This window comes from Lissotriton helveticus, chromosome 9 (assembly GCF_964261635.1).
Source record: "Lissotriton helveticus chromosome 9, aLisHel1.1, whole genome shotgun sequence".
NCBI classification, from domain to species: Eukaryota; Metazoa; Chordata; class Amphibia; order Caudata; family Salamandridae; genus Lissotriton; species Lissotriton helveticus.
In genome coordinates this window covers 1166881588-1166903068 of record NC_136070.1, presented here as the reverse complement: position 1 = coordinate 1166903068, position 21481 = coordinate 1166881588, and the positions used below count along the sequence as shown (strand labels likewise).

At 41.2% G+C, this 21481-nt stretch overlaps 1 protein-coding gene across 1 annotated transcript in view; it reads right to left on the bottom strand.

Annotated features, from left to right (window-relative positions):
• WNT7A (Wnt family member 7A) overlaps positions 1-21481 on the bottom strand; it is a 146079-nt gene that overhangs the window by 63823 nt on the left and 60775 nt on the right. The gene's annotated exons all lie outside the window — the stretch shown is intronic.

Sequence of the window (21481 nt, the reverse complement as noted above, 5' to 3'; positions counted from 1 at the left end):
ATACCAACACAGGACAGCTCTTTAACTTGATCCCCCTTGTTATAGCAAAGATCTTTAATTGTAGCATGTAGTTCTCTGCCGGGTGAATGGAGATGGGAGCCTCCCCACCAGTAGTGCGGTGAGCGACCCACTATATTGTAAAGAAGCCCCCAATGCACTGTACAAATTATATATATCTTTTGCACGACCATTTTATAGCATTGCCCAAGACTGTGCAAAGAAAATTATCACAAAAGCCACGATTTCCACACAGATGTCCCGAAGCAATAAACTTAACAAAGTATGCAAAGTTTCAAAGTTTTCCACACACCACCGCAAAAAAAACCTGAAACTTTACAGATCCCTAATTAAAACACCACGCTTGTTAACTATGCTGCTCTCTGGCACGCACTGACATCAATAAAAGACTATTTGCTGCAACCTTTTCTACTCTTCGTAAGGGTTATCACTTGTTCAAACACCTGGATCCCAGGTGTGGTGTATTCACTATTCACATAAATAAAGACAATTATCAGGACTCAATGAAAATTGGTCTTCACTTTGGCTGTCACTGAAGGATGAGGTACCTTAATGGAATGTGTATCTGCAGATCTCGGCACACACAGAAATGACAGGATCATGCTTCATGCTGCCAAGCTTCCCTCCAGCTGTTTGGCAATCATGCACTTAATGAGAACTGAAAATATAGCGTAGCACGCAGCAGGGGACGAAGGAAGGCCCCGCCACCAGGTCACCTTCCCGTGAAGTGTCATCGGTACTGAACAAAGGGGGGGGAGAGATTAGCAGGGGGCCCTGCACCCCAAGTGTGGTCTTCTGTTAGATATACATGGAGACATTTAATTTGAGAACATAATAAGAACATACTAGTCTGCATTGACTCAAATCAGATTTTCATGTTTTGTGTAGTAACAATAGCAAAGACAATGATGGCAATCACCCGTTGTCCTTGTGTTAAATGTGTACATACTGAGGGACAACTGTCCATCAACCTGCAACGCATTCATATATTTTTTGTATTGTACTGTAAAATACCAATAAAAACATTTTTTTTAAAAAGAAAAGAAAACAAGATTGCTGTCTAATAAAAAAAAATGTTACTTTCAATTATTGTATTACTGCTATGCACGCGCCAAGAGGGCAACTAAATGTCGAACAATGCGCTTTATAAAAAGATCATTATGTAGCTTGTTTTTACTACCTATTGTCTCATGTCAAGAGGTTAGGGAGGGGGTATTTTTCCAGTATCATATGCCACCCAAAAATATGTTCTGTTTTCGAAAATAAAGCAATGGAAAATGGAGCATATCTTTCTAATCCTGGCATATGATAGGTGTGATTTATGGGTGCAGCAAGCTCCAATCCTGCAGTTTAATGACTGCCCATTACTCATTTTTCTATCTCCATCAGGCCATCACCAGCGTGGTTCTGCCCTTTCCTTTACACACTGTAAGCACCACAGCAGAAGGGCTATAGGAAACAATTTTCACACTGGGAATGCCCTGCTGTTATTTCTCGCCATGGCATTTTTCCCGCTTTGGCTGCTTTCCCAACTCGTTTATCTCTTGTCTTCTGCTCTCAGATCGACGCTGCCCCTCCCTTCAAAAAAGACAGCTTCCTCTTGAGTTAAAGTTTGTTTACTGCTCTAAAAACGATGAACAAATACTATGAACAAAAACAATGAGCAATGAAAATGCAATGCTTTAAAAACAATATCCCAAACCGAGCTGCTTTCTGTCTAAGTCAGTGTTAACAACTTTTATAACTGTTGATCAGGATTCCTTCAATTTGCACACGTTTTCCTTTGCATGGAAATATACAATAAATGTCTTTCTATTTTTACTGTCTTCATGAAGGATTCCCCTTTGACAACCACAGTAATCGAAGTCTTCCTTAATCTATAGAAGACGTGTGATGTAGTCTCTACTAGAAGTTCAACAACAATGTAATTTAATCATCGATGGAAAAGTCTAGTATTGGGGTAATGAAATATGGGCATGTAAGCAGTGAGTTCTCGTCTAATGATGTGTAACCAGGAGCCATGAATATCAGAATTAATTTCAGCATTGGGCTTTGGTCAAGATGTGGTATGCTTTAGCGCAGGCGTTCGTGAGACCCAAGTCCATTCTCCAAGATGCACAACGTGGCAAACAGCAACATGGATCTTTTTTCACACCCACATTTTATTTACATTTTTGCTGAAAGTTGGCCTAAGTGCAGAGCTAAATGGCCTGGATTAGCGTGTTGTCTGGACATAGCACAAAAAAGTCTAGGAGTCACTGCAAACCCATATAAAGTAAAGTCTCACAAAGAAACATGAACTAGCTTTGCATGGAACCCTTAAAAAATAAAACATGTGCAAACAAATGGCAAAACGAAAATCATGCGTGTACTTTCCACTTACACTTAGTTGATTGGGTGAAGAGATGTGTGCTGAAGGGCACCACTTGCTTGAGTTTGCACCATTGCACAACACTAATTCTATTTACCATCATTTTAGGATGGTTGTGAAGGTTTTTAAATGGCCGCAAACCACAGGAGACAACTTCTATAGTGTTCACTTTGGGAGTTTCAAAAACATGTTAAAAGTTTGACCAATGTCCATCATCAGTTTGACTGCACCATCAGTCAAACTTTTAACACCACAGTGACGGTGGTTCCTGCCAATGACGAGATGTATCTGTGTGGTTGACCATCTCTAAATGAGGAGGATGGGTACTCAGTCAAGGCAACATACTTTTTTACTCCCTCGCCCGACAGCGGCCAAATGCGACTGCATGCTTTCTGGTTCACTCATATCTGAGAATGGGCATCTAATATATCATTCATTATGTAAATGAAAGGGTGTTGATCATATTAAATGTGAAAATTATGCATATTTGATCGCCACATGAGGATGAACCCTTGAGCTATAGCGAATGGCACCCACAAACAGTGAACAACGCAAGGCAAATACAATTTGCTAAAAGTTAAAGGGCTGTTTTTTTACTCAAAACTCTGGCACAACATTGGGATTCCAATGCAGTGCAACGGTATGATAATAAAAAGGGAACACGCAATTGTACATAGACGTACACATTACCTCTATCCTTTACAGCATCATTTTGCATAACAAACAGCTCGTTTGATGTCTCTCTACTTGCAGTGGAGTAGGGCTTCCATTAACAAACAGGGACACTCTTAGTAGAGTGGTTGACAAAAGAAGCACCTGCTTCATCATGAAGTAAAAACCGAACATTCAGTGCCCTTACATTGCCGCCTTACACTACTAAATCAAAGGCCTCCTAACTAATGCTATTCTATTGTGCACCAACAACAGTTTGTGTTATGTCAATGTTACATGTCATGGACCACGTCTGACTTTGTTCAAAACACATAGCACAGACATACATAAGTGCGGGGCAATCACCCATTTTTTTTTCAATGTTATACACAAGGTTTAATGCATATTCAATTGAATTCCACACAAATAGTTTGATACCGCAGTGTTTTCCTTTATCATGGCACTCTTCTCTCATATCCACTTTTCTTTTTTTTTAATTTTAATTTAATCATAGCAGACTTGTGGTGCTAAAAGGAAATCAAGTGTCAGCTCTAAGAAATAGTTTTGGGTCATATCTGAGCTAAAAGTAGTGCTTAACTCGTGAAGGTGGTTGCTAGTGGTGGGCACCACAACACGTTTTTGACGACTAGGTCGTATTTTTTCACCATCAGGCTTTGAACCAGAGCAAAGGAAGGAAGAGAAATACAGAAAACAGTGAACAGGGGAGAAAGCAGGAATCCAAAGGAATCTGCAGGTTCAGAAATAGGCAACCAGAACGGAACTCCTGTGAAAAACTCTTCTATTTTTTAATAAATTATGGACTGGCACGAATGTATTTCCAGCTCAAGTAGTCACTCAGCATAATACTCGTTTCCAAAAGACACGACTAGATTATTTCCCTACTAATGCACTGCTTTCTGGACTGCCTTCTCTTAAAGGAGTCAGCAACAGTTCCTAAAATTTAGGAAGGAAGGACGGCGCTTGGATACTTGGAGGAAATATTTTCACATTTCGATATCATACTGTAGGAGTCCCTCAAATACAGAAGGACTGTTTTTTCCATGCAGGCCACCAAAGTGTGGCACAAGTGTAAAGGATATATTAATGATCCAGGCAGTTGTTTTGGAAATCAACAGAATGGGTGTCATATCCATGCAATATAAGGTGTTGATTGACAGGCAAACATGTAAGAAACTATTATTATAATTTTCATTATTATACTTGTGGTGAGAAAATGTAGCATTATTGGTGATGCCCATGGTTGCCCTGTCAGACAGACTGAATTCCGCATTTGCAGTGGAGATTTAAGAGTTACGTCCACATTCCAGATGTGAATCCCTGCTTTTGGCATTTTTTGAGAGACGTCTATAGGACACACAAAGACTCTGCCACTTAAAGGAGAATTTGTTTCTTTGACTTTGCATTAAGACTCATGATCGAATCTCCTCCCCCATCCCACAATCTCTACCTCTAGGGTTTTCCTTACATCTTCAATATCGCTGAAAATACATATGTGATTTGGATATATATCCATATGAATTTGTCTTGATTTATTCATAGATGTACGGTTATGTCACAAGGATTATAATCATTTTGACTGTCCGATACCCCTCCCCCGTTACCTCCTCCCTGTTTTTTTGTATCTCATTAAACTAATAAAACATTTTCAAACAAGACTTATGATCCAATATTAAACAACAAATGTCCATGCACTTTTAAAGTGCTCTTTCCCTGTGGATCACTGACACAATATCGGAATCAACAATATTGTGGAACCCAAGTATCGTGTGAAATATATAGTTTTTGAAAATATAGTTTCACGGTAATATCATTAAAAATCATATGTTTTCTTGATATATATATATATATATATATAGTTTAAAGTATAAAATCATCTTAAATATTTTATTATATACCATAAATATATTAATTAAATAAAGCTCACTCATATTAAATAAATATATACTGATATAAACACACAAATGTGAGGTGCAATTAACAGCAATTACCAGGATGTGCTCAGCATGCGGTGAGCATTTTGTATTACAATTGCACCTATGCTGAGATCCACTGTGTGATTTACTCTGGAAATAGGGTTTGATATGGCTTTAATCCTGACATATTGAACTGCACGTGCATTTTCAATCCATTCTCCTGGTCCCTTCAGCAGTCAAGTTAAATCTAATTAGAGCACCATAAGAATCATAATGACTGAACTAATCAAGGTCCAGTGACTGATGATTTATGGCCAATCTTTCAAGGGGCAAGGTGACTCAGCCTGGGACAATGACTCTTATTCCATAGAAATGTCAACTGGCATCTATAAGTTTTAATTCACGTTTTGTTTTGGTAATAACCCAATGTGGGCCCGAGTTGCCCAAGATTTAACATTTTCTGATTTTATTTATATGCTAATTTGGTTTTGAACTGATCATGTAATTGGAATTACTGTATTCCTTGAGATACTGTATTTTAGACAGCAAACCTTTATAATGCATGCCATTTGTTCTGTTATCATTTTTGTGATTTAGCATTTTTCTAATTTATTGCCCAGTTACCTTGTAAAAGATGAAATTTATTTTTGAAGATCCAACACTTGTTGTCCTGTGTGTTACAAAAGGTCTTCAGTAATTTAAAATTCGACTTAAAATTCTGCACTGATAACACTAGCATAATTGTTATGGTCGCTAATAATGTAATAATGGATTTTGTACAGATAGATTTGTAGAGGGTAGAAACACGGGTCATGTTCTATCATGTTTGTGCATAACACGTCACTATTTAAATACAGGATTAAATATGTGATAAAAAGGCCGGTCTCCTGACCGAAACGCATCAATGCCAAGCTATGTTTGATTAAAGGCTTGTGAAATATGGATTCTGTGCTGTGTCATGCCTGTTCTTCCATTTGTGGAGCAGGCAGTTGGAGAATAATTATATAAACACAAATATATATATATATATATATATATATATATATATATATATATATATATATATATATATATATATGTGTGTGTGTGTATGTTTTTATATATATTTACACACACACACACATATATGTGTGTAACACAAATATTTAAAATATATATTTTTCATTATATTCATTTTTTTGTAAAATTCTTTAAATGTACTACTATAAAAAGCAAATTATATAAATATATTTTTTTTAACATGAAACAGAAAACAACTAACAATTCAATTCCAAAAAATTCAATAAATCACCAAACAAGTAACATAAAAAATGTTAAAAAACAATAAAATACATATACAAGAAATATTATAAAAATCTTAAAACAAATGAAAATATAAACACAAAGTATAAAGAAATTAGCATAATTTATGCATCACTGTATGCCTGAAAGGGTTTTGTTTTGACTTATACTGGGTGCTCCCTTGTATCTGGACAAAGCTATGCCTCTCTGAAGAGCTCTAATGAGAGTGAAACACGTGTCAAGGGTTGGTTTTATTCATTTGACGTTGGCTTGGATGGTATTTTACCAATTCAAAGCTGTAATACTGTGCTTGGAGTGGCAAGAGGCTTTGCCATTTTATAGCTCGACATAGATAGCACTGTGCTAATCCTATGCTTAAAGACTTTGCTGTGGAAATGCCAAAATACTTTGTCCCTTTCTATCTCGGCATGGCTGACACTGTGCTAATCCTACACTTAAAGACTTTGATAGAAAAGCAGACATAAGAGGTGAGCAAATTTAGAGTGTCGCTCTTGTTGAGAGTGCTCTATATTGGAGCTACTTTCCACCTCAACCTGAGACCTGCCCAGAGTTGTCTGCTTCTTTTTTCCCTGTTTCTCAACCTTTTTCTCCCTTTTTTCTATAGATATATTTTTTTTACATGAAACCGAAAAAAACTAACAATTCAATTCCCCAAAATTAAATAAATCACCAAACAAGCAACAAATATTACATTTAAAAAAAACAATAACATAAATTTACAAAAAATATTATAAAAATCTTAATACAAATCAAAATATAAACAAATACTTTAAAAATTAAATTTTAAACAAATAATAATGACACATTTTGTTAAGCAATAGCAGGAAGTGTATTGGAGTCTGTGAAAAATAGTTGTAGTATTCCCACTCCAGTTTATGCAACAGTAGAGAAGGTGCAGGACTTCGGCGGGTTTAAGTACATTATTCCCACTCCAGTCCGTGCAACAGTAGGGAAAGCGTTGGACTTTGAAGGGGTAAGATTTACCCCTCACACTCCAGTCCGTGTAACAGTACAGAAAGGGCTGGACTCAGGAGGCATAAAATGTACTATTCCCATTCCAGTCAGTGCAACAGTAGAGAAAGCGTTCAACTCAGGAGGAGTAAAATTAACTATTCCCACGATAGTGTATGCAACAGTAGGGAAAGCGTTGGACTTTGGAGGGGTTGCATTTACTATTTCCACTCCAGTCTAAGGGGCTCATTATGATGGTGGAAGGACCGCCACTGCCGGGCTGGTGGTGGTGGTCCCTCCACCATCTGATTCACCTTTCCCCGCCACATTAGGATGGCAGGGTGAATTGCTTTGTGACCGCGGCGATCGCAAAGATCGCCCGCCACGCTTCCATCACAGGCAATCGTCACGATTGCCTGGTAGAACGGTCAGCATGGGTAAAATGGCGACGGTGCCTAGCAGGCACTGTCCGCCAGATTACAATGCTGGCATCAGCTATGGAAAGGCTGGCAGAGGCTCGGTTCGGAGGCTCGTTGTAGGCCCCTTTGTGTGGGTGGAGGGTGTATGTGCCCTAGGCATCTGCATGCGCAAGGTGGCAGGTACCGCGTGGTGCCTGCCACGTTGTGCATGGAAATGCACAATATGCGATTTCCAACACCGTGGCACTGTTGCATTCTGCAGCACCGTCTGTAATGTAAAACCGATGGATGCGACCGCCACAGTGGCGGTCACATTGTGATTTGGAGTGTGGGACCGCCGCCTTACAGGTGGGCAATTTCGTACCCACTATGATGGTGGGTGGACTCAAGTCCGCCCGCCATCGTAATTGGTCCCTAAACAACAGTAGGTAAACTACTTCACTTCAAACCCATTACATATTTCAAGAACACCATTAATTTAGAAAAAATATAGAACTTTAAATCTAAACATTATTGTTTAACATACAATATATATATATAGATATATATTTTTATAATAAAAAACAATTAATCAATTTGCAAAACTCATAAATATTGAAATAATTAATTTTCAATTAAAATGTAATGGCTATTTAATTAATACTTTATTAACTATACTCCTAAAATATAAGTAAAATAAATAAGTATAACACAATTTAAATAATTGATCATTTACATAGTTAATTAACAAATGATAAGCAATTGTTAATTCATTATAACTTAATTACCTTCCCACTGTACGACCCTCCTAACCCAGCAGCCCGTATCTAAATATACATAAAATATATCATTATTACACAATTTACATAATTATTACTTAATTAAATATGTAATTATGCATTCATGATTATTATGTATTGATGATTACTTAATTAACTTCCTACCCTAAACCCCTACAAACCTAGCAACCTACAACTAAAATATAAATAAAAACAAATCATCATTACATTATGTACATAATTAACAATCAATTCAATAATTGATAATAGATTAATAATTATTTGTTAATTAATTATTGCTTCCCACCCTAAAGGCATACAAACCCAGCAGCCCATACCTAAAATCTAAGATATATGATAATTACACAACTTACATAACTAATAATCATTTAAATAATTACTAATAAATTAAAAAATGTATTGTTAATTCATTATTACCTAATTAACTTCCTATCCTTTACCCCTACAAATAAAGCCAGCCACACCTAAAAGATAAATAAAATAAATCAGTAGTGTATAATAAACATAATTAATATTAATCACAAACGTACTTAAAAAATATTTTAATTATTTAATAATCAATTATTAATTAATTACCTTCCCGCCTATCCCCCTTCAAACCCAAAAATCCAGTATGACGCTATAAATTACTATTAGCTATTACAGTAAAAATTCTAAATCACTTAAAATTACAAACTATATTAAAGAAATGAATAACAATAGTAACACATAAAATTAATCTATGAATTAAACTACATTAAAATAATAAATAAAAATGATAGTCTTCACAACTAGATTACTAAAAATTATATTAACAACAATGATATTCTTAACAAACGTTTATTACTTACCTGAAAAAACGATATTCTTGACAACAATATTTCTGCATCACAATATTTTTGGATAACAATATTTTTTGGCTGACCTTTCTGTCTCGCGATAATTACAACTCAATATTTTGCCTATATACCTACCCTGCCACAGCTGTCTTATAAGGTCTGTCTTGTTAGGTAGATTGGCCAGAGCAGAGAGATTCTCTCTGTCTTAAAAAAGGTTTCACCTTTCTAGACAATAACACCTAAGAAGCTTAATAATGTTTTGATCAAGGATTGGCACAGCTGTTTAAGACTATGCCTTCCCTTCCATAGATGCATTTAATGTAATGCGGAGATGGGGGTTAATGCATATACAAGACTAAAGACTTTTTCACCAAAGTGTATCCACATGGTGTTTTATAAGGTTTTACCCTTCAAGCATTTTCACTTTAACTCTGGGAACTCTAGCACTCCAATATGCATAAACAACACTCAGATTCAGTTATGTTTAAACAAGACGATTCATACACATGTGTGCTACTTGTGAACACAGTGCCTCTAATACTTCCAGTTTCCATGCGCATCCAATGCAGTCTATAGATAAAGTGACTGAATCCTTGATGTTTGGACATTTCTTGATGCACTACATCACTAAGAAAAAAAATACTTCACATTAACAGCTTGTGAGAATATCCATATTTTTCAACAAGTTTGAACACCATCAGGGTTGCCTCAGTTTTTCACCCTTTTGAGGTTGCATAAATGAGGACTGTTGGGTAATAGTCATGCATACGTTTACAGCAGTAACACTATACTAAAGCAAGTTATTAATATCAAGAAAAAAGACTGTTTCCTGGAAATTAAAATATCTTGATAAAAATGAGGGCAGGAGCTTTTCCTAATCTCATATATATTTTTAACTGCTGCTTTAGATTTCACTCTAGAAACGAGTCCTAATTATTAAATAACTAGACACAGAAACATAACCATGCAAATGAACATCAAGTAAAGTTGAGTTGGAAAGATGTTATGATTCTTAACTTTGAGAAGGGAAGCATTAAAAGCAGTATCTGTCTCCTGGTCAATTTATCTTGGGCTCCCATAATAACTACATATACTTAGTAGAGTGCCTGCAGGCAAAACTCCAGCACTGTCTGCCATTGGCCAGACTCATCTCTTCCCACTGTGACAGAAAGTTGCCTTTCTCACCTCCCTCTAAGATAACTGCTTGGCTGAACCTTACATTGCCACCTACACTCTTTCTCCATATACAGGCAATGTTTCACCTATTTTAGCTATCAGGGTTGTGGACGTTCACTATCCTTAGCTTTGTACCCCAGTTGCACCCCAGTTGTGGCAGAGACAGGGAAAGCAAAGATCCCAGACTGGAAACTGATGATCGTTGAATCTAAGGTCAAATACTCTCTCTTATTCCATCACCCACATATTCAGTTCAAACGGATTGGTATTTACACACACTGCAAAGACAGTACATAATTGCTTAGGTGATTTGAGGACTGTTATCCAGTTAGGCCTCTTGTTTTGATTATAATAGTGTTATCAGGACCTTACAATCTGCTATTCACATTGAGAAAAAAGACACAGTGGCGGGCGCATCCTGCATTCCTACCATTGTGGCGGGCGGTGCACTCAGCACCGCCTGCCACAATCGCAGGAAGGCATGCAGTGCACCGCGCGGCGCCTGCCATGCTGTGCATGGAACTGCTGACCCCATGTGCACCCCCCACGCCCCTGCAGTCCATGGGGGGCCGCATCGGGCCCCCAATGCAGACTGCGAAAGGCATTTAAAAAGTCCCATTCTAATATGGCTGGCGGTGTCTGATAGACACCACCACCATAGAAACCCTATTCCTCCCCGGTCACAAGGCGACAGAGGAGGAAAAGCGGCGGATGGTCTTTCCATCCGCCGCGGACCCCCAGCCATACTAATATGGCGGGGGTCATTCCGGGACGGATGGCGGGCGGATCACCCCCGCTCCGCCCGCCATCCTAATGGGCCCCTAAATTTGTCCATAAATACATTCGGAATGATTCACAGAGGTAAACGTACACGCTTGTTTAAGTTTACTAGTTTTCGGAATTCACAAAACTTCAATTCAATAATAGTTTTACACCTACTAAGACTCCGTACTCGTGGCAGAGGCTGCACATAAAAAGAAGGGCCTTCTAATCTTTTATGTGCTGAGTTCCCCACCCCGACTGCAGAGTCCTCACCCATGTGCACATGCAAAGGGCTATTTTAGAATGTTTAACAATAATTTTAAGATGGCTGCCCGCTGGCATGGAGGGCGGTACACAAAGCACCAGGGTGTTACACTTGCATGAGGGCGCTGGGTGGAGGGTGGTAAAGTGAGGGGCAGAGAGAAGGGCATAGGGAAAGAAGAGGAGCAGAACGAAAAGGAGAGAAAATACTTTCCCACATGCACTGTAATGCAAGGTCTGAAGTCAGCAGTGGAAGAATGCATCATCCAATTAAAATACGAGACCATAATATCTCTTAGCGGGACAAACCAAATAATGGGAAGAAGAGCCATCAAATCAGGAGCAGGGACATGATCGAGACAACAAAGCCATCCAATCTGAGCAAGGGGCTGACCAAAGCCCATGCTAGGAATATGTAATTATTTGTAATATGTAATGCATTGAAAGGAATAGGCATTCAGCAAACAGGTAACTTTTTCTGTATTAGAGACCAAAAAAAATTAAAGGTCTCATTCCGATGTCAGTGGGCCCTCCAGCGACAGGTCATCGGTGGTGGGCCCACCGATATCCACAGAAGCGGTCCGACCGCCGGATTATGATCCAGCGGTCAGAGGCATTGGGTGGAGGGACCGACCGCTACATTTCTGACTGGCTCAAGGAGCCCATCGGGGCAGCGGTGGGACCACAATCATAATCATAGGGGCAGGGCCTGTTCAGGCACTGCCGCAGGGATTAAGATATCCGTTTCCCTCGCCTGTACATGGCGGTCGACTGCCATGTACAGGCAGACGGTAATGGATTTTGGGGGACCCTAGCAGGGCCCCATCTCCCCTGGGGCTCCACTATGGGGCCTGGGGGGGCATATGTGGTGCCCCCCCAAACGTCTATGCACAGCTTGTGCTGCGGCCCTTTTCTGGGCAACAGCACAAGCTGCAATTGAAGAAGGCATATATCCGACTGCCATGCTGGCCGTCGCATTGTAATACAGAGGGTGGAGCTGCCGACTTCTAGTAGGGCGGTTACACTCCCATTTCGATGTTGGTCAGAAGCCTGTCCGATCGGCATCGTAATAAGCCCCTAAATGCCTCCCTCATTGTAGTACACCCTAAGGAGGCAATCCTTGCGAAGGCTGCTCCAAAATGTGAATGAAGCTTTCAACAATGAATTTCCTAATGACGCTTACCGACAGCTGAAGAGGTTGGCCGAATTCTCTTCTTGTTTACATAACTATATATCATTATTCATGGCTCTAGGTCTGGCTGATAGCTAAAACTGTGTTTGTGCCAGACTAAAACAAGTAAAACATTACAGCACAGCAAGTGACACAAGGAACCTATGCCCCCTGTACACTAATTTGAAGTGGTTCATGTTTTCACTTCACTGATACTATCTGCACCTATCTAGGGAGAAGGTTGTCTTGTCAGATAGGCAGTGTGTACATCTCATACACTGTTTGCTTGATCCCTGATATAAATTAGAGCTTGGCATTGAAACCAAGCATGTCCGTTTCTAAAACCTAATGTGGGGTAGCCACTAAATCCTAAGAGCTGTGTGTGGCCTACACAAGAATTGATCCCCGCATTGAATGAGTGGCAGGTTGAATTGGGTAATAGTGTAACGTTTACTGGTAAAGCTCATGTTCACCCCTCTTGGCGCTGAAAAATAGATCCCTATTGTTACTCATTTCATCGACTATGGAAGAGTGAAAGAATAAGTGGACCTGTTGGCATCCAAACATGTGTGCATACACATTTTTGGTGTTAAAGGTAAAAGCACCATTCATAGTACAAATTGGTATAATCATAAAAGTATGCGCCATTATGAAATTAGTATGTTTCATCCTAATAGCATTTGAGCTCAAGTAAAAGTAAAAGCACAAAAACCCATCCATAAACTGTTCCAGCTCTATAATACGTGTCACATTATTAATGTCCTCAAGCAGCATTCAAAAGGGCAGTTCGCGCGGTTAGGAACCTCAAATGTGTCTCTCTCCTGTGCTCTTGTTAAAGTTAAACTTTATGCATTTAATACACAAGCTAACAGCTGCTGCTGTATGTTACAAAATGACACTTCTGCGTTGCTCACATTAAAAGCACGGGGCAGTTGCCCCCTCTTTCCTTAGCTTCTGAACTAGGGGAAATGGGCCACTCTCCACTCCTGCCCTGACAATTTAGCATTTCGGTATATTAATATGGGATAGTAACAAGGATTACCACAATAACAGCAAAGACAATTCGTGGTTGATTTTCTCTGCCCTTTGGCGCATTTGGAAAATAAGCTACGCTGAATGGGGGCCTTATAAGAATGAATAAGCGACGTTTGCGGCTCTGAACACTTAATTAAAACTAACTTTAATTCACTTTTTCTTCATAGTGACCTGTAAATCACATCGTTATTCACAGCGTTACCTGCCCCAGGACTCTCAACAGAAGACGCCTCTCTCTGGCACCCTGTGATGTGCAGACTTGTTAAAACAAAGGTTCTCTTTCATGACTCTTACACATCCCTCGAATTGAAAACGACTCCTTTTAATGCTCTGTTGTTAAATGTCTTGTCATTTATTCCTTTATTTTATGGCTTGTCTTTCATTCAAAATGTATTTTGCCCCCAGTAACATTGTATTCCGATGGTAATAAAGAACCTGATAGAAGGTTCAGACAGACAGACCTACCTAGTATACCAATATTTTTGACAACCTTATATGCGTTTGATCACCAGCTAATCTATCAAGGTCAAGGACTGGCAACTGGAATTATGCACCTTTGCGAAATGTTGTTTGTAGCTCAAACTGATTAAAAGTTACTAAACACATGAAAACACATGTTGAGTGAAGTGGAATTGGTCCCCTTTATGGTTGATTGGTCCCCTTTTTGTCCCCTTTTTGTTGCCTATTACTATATTTGGGTGTTACTCTGCTACTAATAGGGTGATTCCTTTGCCCAGACAGTGTTAACCTGTGTACAAATAACAAATTAAGGAAACAATGCTATCCAAAAAAAGGTGCATTACAAAGCATAAGAAAACAAGTTACTTACCTGTAACTACGGTTATCCAGTATTGGTATCTTTCATAGATTCACATGCCTGAATCATTCCCCGTCGTCGAAGCTGGAGTCCCACGGTAAAAATATATACAATAGCAGTGCCTAAAAATTTCTTGTTGTAGGCTGGAAAAGCCTAAAGGCCTAACTAGGCCTCAAAACTTAGCAGCCTATCTACATCATTATGTAAAAAGACCTGAAATAGTAGCCTCAGCCAATCAGCTGTCCTCACCCTCTAGAACCTTCCCAGCTCAGGCAGTTCTCCTCATATTTTCCCAGCACAAGTGAGAATGAGTATCCATAAAACAGAACTGCCGTGCCTGGGAGGAGGGTGGGTGCATGTGAATCTATGAAAGATACCAATACTGGATAACCGTAGTTACAGGTAAGTAACTTGTTTTCTTATCCAGTATTGGGGTATCTTTCATAGATTCACATGCCTGAATCAGAGTAGCAAGCAGTGACATCATGTCTGTCGGTAGAGGAAGGTGGGAGACAAAATATATCATATACACCCCCACACAACCAGGAAGGTAATAGAGCACAAACTTGTTTACATAACATATGCATCATAAACCTTCATAAGTACATTACATATAGGATAGAGTTTGAAAATGCTAAAACATCATAATGAAATACAGATGCTTAAAACGGTCAAATGAATAAGAAAAGACTATAAAGAGTCTAACCTTAGTGAAGAAGATGCTGGAGCACCGCTCCTCCAACTGCTGTATCATCATGAGCTGCCGACTGCAGACAGTAGTGCTTCGTAAAAGTGTGCACACTTTTCCACGTAGCAGCTCGGCAAATGTTCTCCAGCGTCACTCCAGCGAAAAGGGCAATTGACGCCGACATTGTTCTGGTGGAATGCGCTTTAACCTTTCTTGTTAAAGGTTTGTTAGCTTTGTCATGACAGAGATAATCGTAGAAGACAACCATCTAGCTATAGTTGCCTTTGTCACAGCTTGACCCAAGGTGGCTCGACCATAAGCAACAAAAAGTTGATTAGATTTGCGGATGTCCTTTGTTTTTTGAAGATAAAACTTCAGGCACTGTTTCACATCCAGAGAATGTAAAACCTTCTCCGCCGGAGTTTTAGAATCCGGGAAAAAAGTTTTGAGCTTGACCGGTTGATTGATGTGGAATTGAGTTGGTACCTTTGGAATGAATCTTGAATTGGTTCTAAGCGTAACAAAGTCTGAGAGCTAGTAAGATAGCCACTTTCCAAGTTAGAAACTTTTGTTCCGCTTTGTGAATAGGTTCAAAGGGCCTTTTTAGAAGTTGAGAGAGAACAATATTAAGGTCCCACTCAGGAGGAGGAGGACGAACTGGTGGAAAAGCTCGGAATAGCCCCTTAAGGAATTGTTTGATCAAAGATGATGAACATAAGGATGGTTTGTTGGAACTCTTCCTGAACCTGGATATCACCGCCAGATGCACCTTAATGGACGAAAAAACTAGTCCAGCCTAGCTAAAGACAGCAGATATGGAAGGATGGCTTCAGGAGGAGCTTGAAGTGGATGAACATTAGTTTCTTCACACCATGAGCAGAATCGTTTCCACTTAAAACAATATGTCTTGATGGTACTTTGCGCACGGGCCTGTGATAAGATCGCCCTGCAGTCTGAGGAGATGTTAAGATCCTTGAACTCTAGGAAGTCAGGAGCCAAGCGTGCAAGTGCAGTGATTGAGGATCCGGATGTTGGATCTGGCCTCCCTCTCTTGTTAACATTGACACTGTCGGCTTGAGACGAAGTGGAGGCTGCTGAAAAAGCAGAAGGAGCTCCTGAAACCAAAACTGCCTTGGCCAACGGGGAGCAATGAGGATGAGAGTGCAATGTTCCCTCTTCATCTTTTGCAGTACTTTCGGAATGAGCGGAATCGGAGGATAAGCGTACGCAAATATTCCGGACCATCTCATCAAAAGGGCATTTCCCCTTGACCCCTGTTGAGGAAACCTGCTGGCATAAAACAGGCATTTGCTGTTCTGCTGAGTGGCGAACAAATCCAGCGTTGGTGTTCCCCATGTTTGAAAGATCCTCTGTACTTGATGTTGTTCGAGCTCCCATTCTGACAGCCCGTGAAAGCTCTGCTGAGGTTGTCGGCTAGAGAGTTCTGGACGCCTTGCACATGTTCTGCTCTGAGGGATATGCCGTGGCGTAGGGCCCATTCCCACATCTCCTGAGCCTCCAGCGACAGGGTGAGAGATTTTGTTCCTCCCTGTTTGCTGATATAGTACATGCTGGTGGTATTGTCCGTACGCATCAGCACGGACCAATTTCCAATCCTTGGAAGGAAGGCTTGCAGGGACAGAAAAATGTCCCTCAGCTCTAGGCTGTTGATGTGTTTCTGCCGGTACTGACGAGACCATCGACCCTGGATCTGAAGGTCCTGAAGGTGACCTCCCCAACCTTCCACGGAAGCATCCGTAGTTAGGGTGAACTCCGGAATGTCTTGGAGAAAAGTGAGGCCCGGTGACAAATTGTGTGCCTTCGACCACCAAAGAAGGGCTTGCTTCATTTTGGTAGTTACTTTGATGCGGTCGCCGAACGATCCGTCGACTTGCCTCCACTGGCGAAGTAATTCCTCCTGTAATGGCCTCATTCTGAGTCTCGCCATAGGGATGAGGCGGATTGCAGAGGAGCACATCCCCAGAAGGGAAGCAAATGTCCGAACTGAAAGTGACCTTCTTGCAAATATTTGTTTTGCTAGTTTTAACAGTTTGTTTTGACGCTCCTGAGTTAAGAACGCCTTGCACTGGCATGTGCTCAGCACAGCTCCCAAAAAGGTCAACTCCTGGCGTGGTTGAAGCTGAGATTTGTTCGAATTGAGGGTCAGTCCCAGATTTGAGAAGAGGGAGAGGGAACTCCCGACCGCTTCCATTGTGGAGTTTCTCGATGGTCCTTTTAACAGCCAGTCGTCAAGGTATGGGAAAACCTGTATTCCCTGTGACCCCCATTGCTGCCACCGGGGCTAAACATTTGGTGAACATTCTCGGGGCCGATTTGAGGCCGAATGGAAGCACCTTGAATTGAAAGTGGACGCCAGCCACTGCAAACCTTAGGTATTTGCGGTGTTTTGGGTGAATAGGGATGTGGAAGTAGGCGTCTTGCAGATCCAGAGAAGCCATAAAGTCCTCTTTGTTGAGACAATTCAGAATGTCCGTCAACGTTACCATGCGAAAACTCTGTTTCTTTAGATATTTGTTGAGTTTGCGTAGATCCAGTATTGGACGCCACTCTTCTGAATTTTTCTCTACGAGGAAGAAGCGAGAATAAAATCCTTTCCCTTTCTGAGAAGGAGGAACTCATTCTATCGCATTCTTGTGTAGCATCTTTAAGGCCTCTTTGAAGAGTAAGTGAAGACGAGGGGGAGGGGGACCCCTGGGAGGCGCTGTTGGTGGCTTCTGTAAAAACTCCAGAGTGTGTCCATTCCTGACAAGATCCAGGACCCACTGATCCAAAGTTATTGTCCGCCATCGTTGGTTAAAGGCGGAAATCTTGGCGCCCACGGTGTGGTTCTGAAATTCTGGACCCTACTGTTGTCCCGGTATCGAGGCCCGATATCCGTGTCCCGAAACATCATTGTACCATGACGAATTTGGTGTCGACGAACCGATAATGATTAGGACATCATTCCTATGCATTTGCGTCATGATCGAGGCATGCTAACACCCCTGAATCGTAGTTTCCGTCCCAACCCCCAGACTCCATTTTGTAAACGGTATCCATCTTGTGTCTTGCCCTCATGATAAGTCAATTAAAGGTCGAGCTTGATCTAAAAGGACACGTCCACCTTCCCTGACTTCCCCCTGACCTGTCCCAACTGACTCCGTAATCTATCACGAATTGGACATCTAAAATACGGGCTTGCCTACATGACTTCGCTCTTTTGTATTATTGTAGAAATATGTGTATAGCCATATCATAAACTCAAGAATTCTTGCTTGCAGCTATTATTTTTGTATATAAGGAGACGGCTGGTTCTGTAAAAACGAACAGTCTCCTGAGAACACATGACCCGTGTTTGTCGTGCTTCTAGGACACCTGTTACTTGGTAGCTATCAATAAAACTTGATCTCTGACTCGACTAGAAGACTCCGTGTTTCTGTGGTCCCGAACAGGGAGAACTCAGAGGTCTTCGGGTGTTATCCCCTGGCACCAAACGGGTTCCTAAAAACCCGTTACCTCAGTTGGCGCCCAACTCGGGGTGGTATCAAGCGGCGACGGTCCAAGCCAGATGTTCGTGAGGAGCTTCGTGTGAAAATTCCGGAGGACGGCCAGCCACTTCAGCGACCCCTGTATGTCGACGTGGTTCCGAAGGTCTTTGCTGTGAGGTTCCCCGCGTCCCGACGGCTACGAAGGACTGCTGCCCTGACTATCGCCTTGTTTTGGACCCAGTGATCCTTGGTAGAGCGAAACGATAGACGAGTCTTCTAGCGACGTCACCGATCTTCAAATACTTCAGTTAAGTATAAGTGGAGCGTCTCCCAGTCCTTAGTTTGTCCTTAGTTTTTGGTATCCTTGAGATACGCCTTGATTTGGTACTTGCAAGCCCTAAAGCCGAAGGACTTGTGTATTCACGAGAAATATCGTAACAGATAATCCTTTGAAGTTTGAAGCTAGACTAGTGAGCAAAGATGCCTGGTTTTAGCAGACTTGGAAACTTGTGTTGTCTTGGTTGTAGTAAGGACTCCCGATTAGAGGATTCCTGTCCGGTTCCTCCGATTGGAACTCCAACATACGAGCTCTACGTAAAGCACGGCGTAGGTCCTATCAAATATAATGAAGTGTGGATAAAATACACCCGCAAGGATGGTGTTTTAAAATGGCCCCAATATGGTAGTTTCGACTCCGAAATATTAGATAACCTAGAGGTCAAATTATTCAAGAGAAAAGCCCGGCCGGCGATGTTTGACTCTTTTCGCTTATGGCGCAAAGAAGCCAAACAGAAAGAAATAAAGTTAGCAAAAAGGAATAAAAGAGGTATGTCAATGGTGCAAGCTGCCGTTGCATACAGGGATAACGAGGAAGAGCAAGAAAGCGAACAAATACTTAGGAGCAAGAAACTAGCAGTAGATAAATGCTACCCGATGTTACCAAATAAGGGACAAGGTCAAGAGGAAAGATCCGAGAAAGATCCATTAATGTCCCACTTATTAAGCTCACCTCCACCGTATGCGTTAGACGCTACTACAACGCCAAAGCGTTTTTCTATACCACGCCCCGGCGCACGAAACACAGCTCTTGCACACACGCCAGCTACTCTTCAGCTGGTTCCTACTTCTCCGGCGCAGCCTTCTCAAAGGCCGCCATCTTTGCTACATACTCCATCTACTTCTACCACTTTGCCTACAGCTCCAACTGTTCCCTATGATACTACGTCTGTCACTGTTTCAACTTCCTCTACTATTGCCTCTACTTCTTCTTTGCCTCAGCCTGTTTTTTCCGATGCACTTGCTCCTCCGCAAGCTTCTCCATCTATTAGACAAAGAGTGACAGGTACCGTCACTGGTCTGCTTTCACCTTTCTTCGGGTCGCTTAGAACGACCCCTAAAACAGAACATAGACAGTTGCGTAGTCAACTGCCTGATTACGAGGAAAGACGAGTGCTGAATGAATTAGCACGCCAATGGATTACGGATACTGTTAGATATGATGTTCAGTCTGTTATGGAAGTTTTCCGTCAATGGAATACACCCACTCAGAGATACGTATTCGAAGAAATGTGTGTATATCTAGGCGAAGATGTAAAGACAAATGATCCCAAATATACAATGAACGAACTATGGCGTACACGCTTTAAGTTCTATGAAGGTATGATTATAGGTGCAGATGTTGAGAAAGCGATAGAATTATTGCTCTCTTATAGGAGTAAAGGAAACGTCTCTAGATCATGTCATGAAGACGATGCACCAGACGGGAAAAGAGCGAGACAGTACCCCATGAGAGAGGTTCCTCCGGTTTGGAGGGAAGGTGATGCGAATGCGAATCCACCGATTCTGCCTCATTTCCAGCGTGTATGGGTACATGTCCCCTGGAAAAGATCCGATGTCTTAGCACTAAAGCAGACATTGCCTGATCCTCGTAAAAACCCGACTGGGTATTATAAGGAGTTATCGCAAACTGCAAGCTCATGTATAATGAATTTAGCGGACATAGACATGTTGTTTGGGAACGTTGTTCCACATCCTCTATGGAGCAAAATACGTCATACGAACCATGACCAAGAACTAGGTGACTCATGGGCGAACATTGCCGCTATCGATGCTAGACAAATTGGTGGTTCTAAACCTGAGCCGTTAATAGCTGAACTTCCCGGTAGAATTATCGTGTACATGAAAACGATAATGCCCGAGGTACGCGTAAACTGGGACAAGCTATCTGCGTGCAAGCAGAAGAAAGATGAGAATGTGTCTGACTTTTTCACAAGATTTGAGGAGACTTTCACCGATCATAGTGGTCAGGATATGGCTACCGAGGGTGGTCAAAGATTGTTTGTAGACAAGTTCGTACATAATTTAATCCCTGAACTGTGTAATAAACTGAAAGATTCAGAGAGTGCTTGGGCTGTCTCTACGTCAGCTCAAATTTTAGCTACAGCCCAGTACTATGAAAATAGGCGCAAAGACGAGCTAGATAAAGTCGACAAAAAGACGGAAGATTTAAAAACTAAAGTTCTTCTCCAGCAAGCTTATCCGCCTCGTACGGCTAGTCAGCCCAATTATCAACCACAACAGCAGTATTCGAGAAACGCGCAAGGAAACGAGTTTTCCCACCAGCGTATTGCTTATGGCCCGAATCAATGTGCGTATTGCAAGGAAGAGGGTCACTTTAAAAGTAATTGTCCGGCTCTTGCGCGACGTCTGAGCGGTGCTTCAGGTGTAAGGGGAAGAGGTGTTCAACAGGCCCCTAGAGGTAGGGGCCGTGGAAATTTCACCCAGAATACCACTTCTTTTCCGCCTCAGAATTCGATGAACAGCTTTGACCAACAGAATAA